Consider the following 9188-nt stretch of genomic DNA (forward strand, 5'->3'; position numbering starts at 1 on the left):
GGATAAATATATTAATCTGTCAATCAACCGTTTGTATTTACTTGGATCATTCAACTTCTCTCCTTCTGTTAAAGAAAGTTTCAGATTTTGCACCATAGGAAATTTTTCTGGACGTGCTTCTATAAGACCTGCGTCTTGAAGAATGTCTAGAGTATACTTTCTTTGAGACATAAAAATTTCTTTTCTAGACCTAGAAAATTCAATGCCTAGGAAATATTTCAAATTTCCTAAATCTTTGATAAGGAATTTTTCGAGTAAACTAGTCTTGAAATGTTGAATTTCTTTGAGATCATTGTCTACCAACAGATTATCATCAACAAGTTTCGCTGCAGGAGAAAATGTCTCTTTGTAATAAACACCCTCAACATGAGTGTATCCCTTTGCTACCAGTCGAGCTTTATAACGTTCAACAAAACCATCATAGTTGTGTTTAATCTTGTACACCTAACGACAACCAACAGCTTTATGGCCAGGTCGTAGAGGAACGAGATACAAAGTATGATTACGTTCCAAAGCTGAAATTTCATCATTCATAGCCTGTTGTCGTAATGGGTCACCAACTGCCTCATCATAGGTTTTAGGTTCTGTCTGGGCTGTAATAAGAGCTAGAAAAGTACGTTGAGTAGGAGAAAAACGAGAGAAAGAAAGGTAATGATGAAGGGGATAGCTGGTGCCAGTGTTGGGACTTGAGCTAGAGGTTAAATGATTGACTCTAGAAGACATCTCATAATCATTATAACAAGCTGAAAGCTGTTTGGTACGAGTACAACGTTAGAGTGGAACTGATGTATCAGGTGGGATAAGATTAGAACTATTGGGTGAATCTGGAGAGGGAATAGAAGACAGAGTAGACGACGAAGTAGTAGGTGAAGGAATAGAAGGTGAGGGAGGAATAGAATGGATGTTTGAGTAGAATGAATCATGAAGTGGTAAAATGGGAGTTGAATGAGCTAATGTCAATGTTTGTGAAGCTGATGAAAAAGGAAAATCATCTTCACAAAATTTAACATCACGACTGATAAATTTTTTTTAATTTTATTTTGCATGTCATTCAACTTGTAATTTTTGTGACCACAAGGATATCCTACAAAAACACAAAGAATTGCCCAAGGTTCAAATTTTTGCTTAGGCTGTCCTACATTTCAATAACACTTGCAACCAAAAACTTTAAGATGGTGAAATGTAGGTGGTTGTTTGTAGAGTGCTTCAAAGGGTGTCTTGTTAGATAACAATGGTGATGGTGTTCTATTTATAAGATAAACAGCAGTTAATGCACTCTCCCCAAAAATTAAGTGGAGCTTGTGACTGAAAGAGAGGAGACCTAGCTACATTTAGCATATGACGATTCTTGCGTTCTACGACTCCATTTTGTTGTGGAATATAGCCACAAGGGTGCTGGAATTCAATGTCACAAGAAATAAAAAAATGGTTGCAAAGATAGGAACTCAGTCCCATTGTCTAATTTAACTATCTTGACAGTAGTATGAAATTGAGTTTGAACGAATTTAACAAATTTCATTAACAAATGATGTACTTCTAATTTATGTTGCATACGAAGAACGCAAGTACATGGAGTAAAATCATCAACAATAGTGAGAAAAAAATGCAAACCAGAATGAGTTGTTATTTTATGTGGTCCCAAACATCACAATGTAACAGATCAAAGGCAGAATCGGTTGTTATTGAGCTTCTTAGGAAAGACAACCTAGTTTGTTTTGTTAATGGGCAAATACTACAGTTACGAGAAAAAATAGCATTATTAAGATGCAATTGCTCTGCTAGAAATTTAAAACGAGAAAAAGAAGGATGACATAGGCGTAAATGCCACAAATAAGATGACTGAGATACTTGGTGAGCTGAAGATTTGATTGGAGATGGAGAAATATGATAGAGACCTCTGAATTGTTTACCCGAGCCAATCATCCTCCCCGTAGCCAAGTCCTGCATAACACAAGAATCAGGATAGAAGGTGACATAACATTTCAAGTCATTGGTAAGTTTGCTGATGAACATTGGGTTTAAATTGAATGAAGGCACACATAAAACATTGTTTAATTTAAGGTGAGTATTAAAGGAAACATTGTCAGTATGTGACACATGTGCTATCCCTCCATTAGACAAATTTATTATAGATATGGTGGCAGCCTTTGGTTCAATCATAACAGAAGCTTTGGATACTATATGATCCGTAGCTCCACTATTTGAAATCCATGGATTGGAATTTGTAGAGTTAATAGATAATGTAGATACTGGAAACAAACATGTAGCATTGATGTTATTATCAGGATTACCAAAAGGACAATGATTGAGTGCAGATAAGGCTTGTACTAATTGTTGTAATTGCTCAGACGAAAAATTTGGAATGGAATTAGGTGACTGTTCTTCTGTATTCAACTGAGAAAACGGCCATATTTGCAGATGATCGATGTCCACGATTGTTGCGTTGATTGACTTGTACTGCCCTTCCAGAATTATTTTTCTGTCGACATCGATCTTCTGTATGTCCCCTTCTATCACAAAATTTTTAGTGAGACTTAAAGATTTGACACTCATCAATTGTATGACCACTTTTATTGCAGTGTTCACATGATTCGTCTTTGACAAATTTTGAATATGTGGTTTTCTTCCGCACTGCTGATGCATTCGAGAAATTCTCAATAGGTTCAAAAGTTATCTGACGCTGCATCTCTTCATGTACAAGTAATGAATAGCCTTGTCTCACATTAGGTAATGGAGTCATCATCAATATGTTAGATCTTACCGTTTTATAAGATTCATTGAGTCCCATGAGTAGTTGCATCAACTTGTCTTCTTCGCGTTGATCAACATGTATTTGACGTTGATTGTGTTTGATTTTATGGCCTAAAACTCATAGTTTGTAAACAAAAACATATTCTGTTTTCAATAGAGTTATTATTGATGTTTATTCATTTAAGATTGTTATTGAATAAAGTGAATTTTACGATCATTAATCTAAATCCAATAAACTAAGAAGTACGATTACTTGAACTATATGTAGAGACATAAGAGTGGATCAAGTTCAAGTATATAGTCAAAATGATCTATAGTAAAGGGATAAGACTGAGTACCTTATTCTGGGGACACTATGGATGCGGCCCACTTTTGTATATGATATAAACAATGTGATCACTAAATTGTACATGTGGAGACATGTGAGTGGGGGCATCCTATGCAATGAGTATTGCGTAAGATCGGACCATGAAGAAAACCACTCTCACTTTATAATGTCGTTTACTTTTGAGACTGATTTTTCCATTCGATGACCTAGGTAACTCGATCTTAATCCTGAGCTAACTATGAACTCCTGTTTATTCGGAGTTATCCTTAAATTTGAATTGGTGAGAGTGGCCCGAGTTCGCCGACTCAATAAGCCACCCATTTCAGGGGTAAGACTGGGTGAATAGTTTGGGACATAGGGTGTAAGATGGAATTCACTCCTACCTGCTTTTAAGGATAGTTGAGAGGTTGTTCCCTTATGTACTGACTTCAGGTCTTGAACAAGGGGCCCCACCCTCTCATTGCCCCGAGAGGGATTCTATTTGGTGGTTGGACCACAAACCAATTGTTCATTAGAGGATTAGTGGGACTAAGGAACAAGAAGTAACTTTAGGGTAAAATGGTAAATTGACCCAACTCTAGTTACGAACAACCTGTGAAGGATCGACTTACTAATCATGGTTATATCAAATGAATAGAAAAATATCTATAGTGAAGGGAGTGCAACTACTAAGCTATAGTGGAGTGTCCTAACAGTTAACGAATGTTGGTTAACAAGGCTAATGAGTTTAGTTGGTTAATCTCGAATCGTTGTAGCCCATGATCTATAGGTCCCATTAGGTCCCCTGCTAGCTCATATCGGACTAAACATTAGAACAGTGCGACAAGTGAGTTCGAAGTGTTCGAATTCAAATTAGGGAATATAAGCTAAATATATACGATATATTTAACGGCATTTTGTTTTAATTATGAATTAAACAAAGGGAGAGAATTGGAGATATTTAAATAAGATTTAAATATTTTAATTATGGATAGGGATTCATAATCAATATATGCTTGAATTGATTGGATTAATGTTAAATATTAATTAAATTGTTTAATTAATCCTTTAATATTATTTTGATTTGGAATGAACTCTTTAAATTAATTGTTGAATTAAAATAAAGAAAAGTCAAAAGGTTGACGGCACTTAATAAAAAAATCCATGTTTGAGATAGTGAAATATTGAGCGTCAATATATGATTTAACCAAACTTACTTGTTTGCACATAATCCCACAAATTTGAGTGGAATATTTAGTGTCATTTTTCCTTTCTTGAGCATATTAAAATTCATTCTAGATAATGAATTAAAAATGCGGAAAGTTCCTTATAAATTGAAACAAAAAAATTCATTTTTCGTCTTTTCGTTTGCCTCTTCTTTTCCAATCCTTTTTCAAATGCCTTAACTTAAATTAATTCTTTGGGTATAGAAATTACTTGCTTAAGACGGTTGTCCTCACTTAAATGCATGAATTCATTCTCTTGGTTTCCTTGGGTTAGTTTTATCCTTATTTTGAGTTATTGCACTCGTGTTTTATGATACATAATACTTCTTTAGGTTATGCTACACACACCATGTTAACATGTTTATGTCAAGATTATGAAATACTGTTAAATAAAGTATGTTATTCATGAAAGAACAGAGTTATGACCTGCATCATACGTATATGCCATGATTTATGTCAAGTTTTTTTTGTGGCGTGAGGGTACACTAGTTGAAGGCTAGGTCAAATGATATGTATACGAACTCACTTTGTAGTCCATGCATGCATGCAAGGATCGTATGTAGAGTAGTACATCACATCCAATTTCTGCCCGAACTTGAAAGTGAGACCAAGGCCATGATGATAATTAAAGGATAGGTCTCAATCATGATTACATATAATTACATTTCCTAATTCCAATAGTGAGTTTACTTAGTGAATATATCATGTTCTACTCTTATTTTTCAGGGAAAGGTAAGGTACCCTTGTACGGATGACGACATTGCTGTGAAGGTCATGGAATCGAAGCTAGGGTAATTGTATTCTTATTTAAATTGTAGCACTTAGGTTAGATATTATTTCGTTGGTTTAAAGTTGATATTATTTTGTTTCTGCTCTTTCAACAATGATTACTTTTAATATAAATTAATTTTATGCAGTATTCGTGACGAGTTCATCCTCTGTGTTTAATCCCTAATCTTCCTTTTTTTTTCTAATAAAATTTTGAATTTAATTTTTTAGGGTTAGAAATTGGGAATTTCCCGGTGGAGTTGAACTCACCAGCAGTATTCCGTTGCGTTCGTGTGAGCTCCACCGACGAATCCGACGATCAATACGCGTATCAAACGGCGGTCAATATCGGAGGACATGTTTTCAAGGGAATTCTATACGATCAAGGACCCGAAACTAATTACATTCCACCGGCTGAGACCTCATCCGGTGGTGGTGGTGGTGGGAGTAGTAGTGGAGTGCAACCACTGAATTTCATCACCGGCGCGACGGATGCGACCACCGCAAGCGGTGGTTCCTCCGCCGCATTACCCTTGCTCGATCCTTCCTCCTTATATGTAAAATATTAGATAATTTTATTGAAAATTATTCTGTTTTTGTGTTTCCTAAAAGTTTGGGAGCTTCCCTCAAATAAATTTTATTGAACATTATTAATTGATTAATTTAAATTTTAGAATAAGTGTAATTGGCGAATGGACTTTTGGTTTGGGCCTTCAAAGTGGTTGGCCCATTAAGAATCTTCAAGTTCCCACATCGGCCAAGTCAGAAATTGGGACACGAGCTTGAGGTATAAAATGGTATCTCCTGGCTTCAGAAAACTTACGGAGCCGGGCGGTGAGCACAGAGCGAACTATTCTTTCGCCTTTTACTAAAGAATACCGTGTGCACGCCGTGCGCACCGGCATACGCCTATTTTTGGAGGTGTTTCTTTTCATTAAGAAATTCCCACAACTCAGTTCAAATTATTGTTTTTAAATAATTATTTAACCGTGTTTATTTTAATTGCACGTTTTAATATTTTCTTAATTTCATTTCCATATTTTTTGAATTATAGTTCTCTCTATCTCTAACTCTTCATGTTCGACATTCTACAAGGCAGCCATCTTATTGAGAAACATCATTATCTGCATTCTGATTTTTCACTTTTGGAACCGGCATACTGAGTTTCGAGTAATTTCGACACCTAGATCGATCGAGTAATTTCGACACCTAGATCGATCGAGTAATTTCGACACCTAGATCGATCGAGTAATTTCGACACCTAGATCGATCGAGTAATTTCAACACCTAGATCGATCAAGTAATTTCAACACCTAGATCGATCAAGTAATTTCAACACCTAGTTCGAGTAATTTCAACACGTAGATCGATCGAGTAATTTCAACACCTAGTTCGAGTAATTTCGACACCTAGATCGATCGAGTAATTTCAACACCTAGTTCAAGTAATTTTGACACCTAGATCGATCAAGTAATTTCAACACCTAGTTCGAGAGGGTGCAATATCGAACAGGGTGCCATATCGGCATACTTATGCCAACCAATATTGTCCTTAATAATACATTGCCCAATATTGTCCTTAATAATACATTCCCTAAGAAATACACTGAAGACGCTATTGTCCTTAATAATACATTCCCTAAGAAAAACACTAAAGATGCTCGCTCATATCACGCATACACATTCAAATTTTCTTCTATTCTAGTGTTCTAATATGTTTCATTGCTCTCGCAATGATGTCTGGCTTGGTACGATGGCTTCCATTTTTTAGCGGATGGAATTTCTTTACTAATTATTTTTTCTAATATCTTGAATTTCTGCACAGGGGACTTTGGACTTGCAAAACTACTCAATACCGAAGACCTTGCTTCATCATCATCGGTAAGGATGCAATCATTGTCTTGTCATAATTTCTCAGTAGAGATGATTTATAGAAATTATGTGGGGATAATTTTCCTGAATGATCTTCTTCCCCGCTTATGAGTAGGTTCCTTTTCCTTTTCTTTTTATGTTTCTCTTTGTTGATCATTATTGTTGTGTTGTTCTATAATTTAAAATGATGATACATGTGATGAAAGAATGATAAGTTACTCTTTGTTTGTTTTAATATTAATGGTAATTCTGGAAATATCGGAGATGATGTTACTCGATATGATAGCAGTCCAGTGTGATGCATGGACGCTCCTTTTCTAAAGTCTAATAGACACATTGATGTACTTGGGTCAAGAACAACTGAATACCTTAAGCGCAATTTTTTCAATAACCAAAATAGCCATGAGGACTTTATCAAATACACAAAGACAGCTATTAGTAAGAAGTTATAATTTGTGCCTATGATTTCATATTTTCTCGTTGCCTTGCTAGTGGAACATAAACTAAGAAAATACTTATTTTGCAGCTGAGGTTTTTAAACATGCAGACTATATTAAAGAAGAGAGAGGCCAGCAGAAAGATGTCAAGTCAACTGCTGTCCTATTAGGGCATCGTCTCTTTGTTGCTAATGTTGAATATTCCAAAGTAGTTGCATCTAAAGCTGGTTCACGTTGCCTATTATTTTTTTCTGTCAATAGATGATTCTGGGATAGAGGACTTGCACTTCAAAGTCGTGACATGATAACAACGATTCCAGACGTTGAAAATTATTGCAAGTAGTGGAAAATATTTTATCTTGTATCGTTTGTATAACTTTATTTTAGGAAATTATGGAATACTACTATTGTATTGAAAATAGATTATGAAATCTCAATTATGAATGGGTGCTATGAGTATTTTACGTATTTATTTAGGATTTGAATTAAATTTTATTAAAAAAATATTATGACAATTTTATTAGGGTAACTATAATGATTATAAAGATTAATTCATTTTTATTATGGCATTCATTTAAAGTTATATATAGCTTCAATAAAACGCCATAAAATGTGTTTTTATAGCAATGTATATAAGCTATAAATTTACTCTATTATAGCATCTATTATAGCTATAAAAAAAATGCTATAAAACATCATTCTATTATAGCATCTATTATAGTTATCAAAAAACGCTATAAAAAGTCTTAGACTTTTAATAACATGGGCTGTCAACACGTACAAAAAACGCTATAAAAAGTCTACGATAGCATTTTTTTGTAAGCTATCGTATCTATTATTTGTTGTAGTGAAGGTACTCAGCCTTATCCTTATACTATAAGATCACTTTGACTATATACTTGAACTTGATTCACTCTTATGTATCTACATATAGTTCAAGTAATCATACTATAGCCAAAGTGTACTTAGTTTATTGAATTTAGATTAATGGTCGTAAACTTCACTTTATTCAATAACAATCTTTACTGAATAAACAACAATAATAACTTTATTGAAAATAGAATATGTTTTTGTTTACAAACTATGAGTTTTAGGACATAAAACCCAACACGTAAAAGAACATACAACCCAACACGTAAAAGATGAAAGGGTATTCTTTGATGCATGAACACACAATGGTACATGTGATCCCAACATTTTTCCTTTCATTATATTGTATAACAACCCTCTAACATTTTAGTTTATATTATATCATTCTACCGTAACTTTTCATGTGTATATCGGGGTTGTGCATTATGCAAATTGATCACATTGCTTGTCAATCATATCATATCATATGTCTCATCATGTCAAACATATGTCATATCATAAACTTACCATGTCTTCTTACGTATCATATATCATTTTATAATATCATCACATCATTCATTGTACATCATCATACATCGTACATCATCATCATACATTATAGTCATAAGATCATAAATATAAAGAAGAAATGACACGGGAAAGGGCCACTACGCGTATCTCGTCATACATTAAACAAGTCGATTCGACAGTAAGACCACTCGCTTGGTTGGCCTTAACTGGAATTCTCCCTAAATTCGAGTACGTTTTGTTTTTCGTCCCTTGAAATTTCTCCTAGTATTATTGGTTGTCCTTTCCTATCAAAACGTCCATCTCGTTTCGTTGGTAGCTACAATTTCTTAACTCGGTTTAACATAAGTCGAGAAATTGAACCTTATGCTGACCTTAATATCCTTAAACAAGGTCCATTTCAGCTTTAGGATAGTCGAGACGGCAAAAATTTGGCAAAATACACCATAAC

The 9188-nt window shown here is 34.5% G+C and overlaps 1 non-coding gene across 1 annotated transcript; it reads left to right on the forward strand.

The window, feature by feature from the left end:
* Positions 1-5877: 5877 nt before the first annotated feature.
* On the forward strand, positions 5878-5995 carry LOC111784357 (U5 spliceosomal RNA). Its single transcript, XR_002813530.1, has one exon. It is a non-coding gene; the product is annotated as a U5 spliceosomal RNA (small nuclear RNA).
* The last annotated feature ends 3193 nt before the right edge of the window (positions 5996-9188 follow it).

This window comes from Cucurbita pepo, chromosome 6 (assembly GCF_057944985.1).
Source record: "Cucurbita pepo subsp. pepo isolate OVF chromosome 6, ASM5794498v1, whole genome shotgun sequence".
In the NCBI taxonomy this organism is placed as follows: Eukaryota; Viridiplantae; Streptophyta; class Magnoliopsida; order Cucurbitales; family Cucurbitaceae; genus Cucurbita; species Cucurbita pepo.